We start from the raw sequence: 3,497 nt of genomic DNA, 5'->3' as shown, positions 1-3,497 counted from the left end.
TATTTACTGATGTAATTTTTCAACAACAAGAGTTACTTGCAACTAATCTAAAACTAATTAAATGGATAATAAATAAATTAAAATATAACTTATAAACTGTGAGACTGTGAGATAAAACACAAACCATTATCTAAAAAACTGCACTTATTATTTTAAATTCCTTACATGTTCCCGCTCTGTGGCTTTTGCCCTTTCATTCTGTTCTCGATCAATTAAAATGTTTCGCAATGTGCTCATAACAAAAATTCTATAAGCAATTACAAATTTTAATATTGGTCACAACTACAAAATACAGTTAATAGTTTTACATTGATAGAAGAGAATTTTCGTTCATCCACAGATTATTCTATTGTGTAGAAATACAGTTAGGTATAGCAATTTGCATTGATACATTACTTTCATTTTACTTTTGTTGCTTTCCTTCTGTTTAGTTTAGAACAGGGAACATTAAAATTATATTGTTGTAAGAACTGCCAGCATGTTGGCACCACTTTTCACGCAGTTGTCTGTCAATGCACTTCATGTGAAGCGCATTGTGAATCGTCAGCGCATTATTCGATTATCGCTGCGCCGACATCCATCAGATCAGCTAATTGTTACCACGTGTTTCGTATTTTTCAATAAATTAAATTAGCGCCTATTTATTGTTTTCTTCATAAAAAATATAACTACAGTCCACTATATTGAAGAGATGTGTGCAAACATCCGAACATAATTTTGATCATTCGTGCCGGATTCCAGAGATGTTGGAGGATTATCAAGTAAGCCAATTCCTTTTCACATGTACTCCTGTAGTGTTTTTTGATTAAGTTCAGCTTTGGTCTTACTTTAATTGTGTTAAACTGATTATATTTAAAACATTTACGTGGTAAAGATTATCCATTACCGATTTACAACTATTACGAACACGATTATTTTTACGATTATTTCACGATTAATTGTCTGGATCACGAAAAGTGTCACTGTAACTACCTAGCCAATTCGTTTTAACCCTTGAAATTAAGCCAAATTCCATTTGTCTTTCGACTGATTTGTTTAACTTGCTACAAGCCGTTCAATTAAGCAAGATTTTTAAGGTTTTATTAATTCTATTATATTGAAGGTTTTATTTTAACAATTTATAAAGTCATGACCGATATGAGTGCCTTAATACGTAAACGAGGAACCGTAAAGCACAAAATTACAAATTTTATAAAATATTTCGATCCTCTCTACGTTAAGTTTGTGGCTGAGGAGCAATTAGAGGCCAAATACATAATTGAGTTGCAGATTAGATTAACGAAGTTAGATCAAGTATTTGACGAATTTGAGTCGGTTCAAAACCAACTCCTCTCGACCAAGTTGAAATACAAAGTCAAGAAAGAGATAATTTTGAAAATAATTATTACGGTCTCGTTGCAAAGGCCAAAGAAATCTTAAAAAAGTACGAAGATAACGATTCTATTATAAGTGCGAACAGTAGGATCTCAAACAGAAACTATTCAACCCCAGAATCATTTAACTTACAGGGAATAAAATTACCGCCTATTAAATGTCCAACTTTTAATTGTGAGTTCAGTAAATGGTTAGAATTTAAGGATACGTTTGAGGCTTTGTTCCATAATAATGTAGGACTTTCGGATATACAAAAATTTCATTATTTGCGGTCATGTTTGGGGGATGAATCTTTAAAGATCATACAAAGTTTGGACTTTGCGGCGCAAAATTATAACAATGCGTGGGAACTATTATGCGATAGGTTTGATAATTCCCGATTATTAGTTAATAATCACCTAAAATCYTTGTTCGARATTCAAGCCTTGAGCAAAGAATYSTCCTCTGATTTAAGAAAATTAATAGATACARTTAATAAGCACYTAAGAGCMTTAAAAACATTGCAACTTCCCACTGAGCACTGGGATGCAATACTAATAATAATACATGGTTTCATAATACATACATGGTCTCATTAAAATTAGACAAAAACACCAATAGGGAATGGGAGCAAACTAGGACAGATAAAAAGTTGYCAACTTTGACAAATTTYWTTACTTTTCTTCAAAATAGAGCTGATTTTTTGGAAACTTTAGAGATGAACAATTTTTCAAAAAAAGTGATATGCGCTCAGAGCCCAAASGAAAACAGCGTCATTACTCGTTGYTTCTAAGCGATAACGAAAAAAGGCAAGATTCAAGATGTAACTTTTGTAAGCAACAACATTTAATTTACGCGTGTGATAAATTTTTGAAATTGTCTATTTCTGAAAGATGGAATCATGTAAAGAAATTGGGACTTTGCTCCAATTGTTTATGCTATGGACATTTTAGTARCAAATGTGGTTCAGGCTGTTGCAAGTTCTGTTCAAGTAAACACAGTTCCCTATTACATTATAAAAAACCTCGAATGGAGGTAGCGAATGGACAATTTAATARWCAACCTGGAAGTTCTAGACASCAACATGATTCTGAGAACAGTGGTTTTAACAATTCRCAGCAAGAAATTCCTTTCAATGGTTCTTCTGTGGTTTGKGCTAWTAAAATGAYRAACTCCAATTATATATTATTATCTACYGCTGTTGTTTACGTCCAAAACAAAGATGGACATTTTCATAAGGCAAATGCACTTCTTGATTCAGGAAGTCAATGCTCTTTTATCTCTGAGTCGTTKTGTTCAAAAGTGGGTTCAGTTTTGCAAAWTGTAAAAATGTGTGTATCAGGCATTAATAATTCCACGTCAAGTACAAAATCAAAATGTGAGATATTTATTAAATCAASAATKAGCCCATTCAAAAGGARTATCGCATGTTTTGTAGTTCCAAAAATCACKGACAATCTCCCTTCATACTCAATTGATACTTCTGGTTGGTCTATTCCAAGTGACATTCCTCTGGCTAATCCTTCTTTTAAYGTGCCTCAWGTTGTGGATTTATTGTTGGGTGYTGATGTATTTTGGGAAATTCTTTTAGATGGWAGGATTAGTTTGGGAAAGAACAAGCCTCTTTTGATCAMCACTGCYTTCGGTTATGTCGTCRCAGGTAGTATASCAAACTCTATKTTGAAACAGCAASTCACTTGTAATTTTTTGCAACAAAATGATCTCGAAAAATTCTGGTTGGTTGAAGAGCTTCCGCATGACTCACAATGTCTAACAATGGAAGAGGATATTTGTGAGGAATATTTCAAAAAAACTGTGTCTCGTGATAATTCCGGGAAATTTATCGTTCCAATTCCATTAAAGGAATCGCATTTTGAACTAGGAGAATCCAAACAAATGGCCATTAAGAGATTGATTCTTCAAGAAACTAAAATGAAACGTAATGAAGGACTCAGAGAAAAGTATGTTTTATTTATGAATGAGTATGTGGAGCTGGAACACATGAGAAAGTTGACAGAGGTTAACGAATGTAATATGTTTCGTTGTTTTTTACCTCATTTTCCAGTAATCCGAGAACAGAGTCTCACAACCAATGTTCGAATCGTATTTGATGGTTCTTCTAAAACTACATCAGGCAAATCTTT

At 33.0% G+C, this 3,497-nt stretch overlaps 1 protein-coding gene and 1 long non-coding RNA gene across 3 annotated transcripts in view; both read left to right on the top strand.

Annotated features, from left to right (window-relative positions):
- Positions 1 to 3,497, top strand: part of LOC109541242 (cytochrome P450 6k1) — a 23,008-nt gene that overhangs the window by 8,113 nt on the left and 11,398 nt on the right. The window lies entirely within an intron of this gene.
- The window catches only part of LOC125502846, a 5,496-nt gene continuing 2,049 nt past the window's right edge, over positions 51 to 3,497 (top strand). Inside the window, exon 1 of the long non-coding RNA XR_007280567.1 lies at positions 51 to 761. This is a non-coding gene — a long non-coding RNA (uncharacterized LOC125502846). The remainder of the gene's footprint in view (positions 762 to 3,497) is intronic.

The sequence above is a fragment of the Dendroctonus ponderosae genome, unplaced genomic scaffold (assembly GCF_020466585.1).
Source record: "Dendroctonus ponderosae isolate FM_Combo_2020 unplaced genomic scaffold, Dpon_F_20191213v2 Dpon_F_20191213_1, whole genome shotgun sequence".
Lineage (NCBI taxonomy): Eukaryota > Metazoa > Arthropoda > Insecta > Coleoptera > Curculionidae > Dendroctonus > Dendroctonus ponderosae.
Note: the sequence above shows the minus strand (reverse complement) of the source record. Positions and strands in the feature narration are given on the sequence as shown.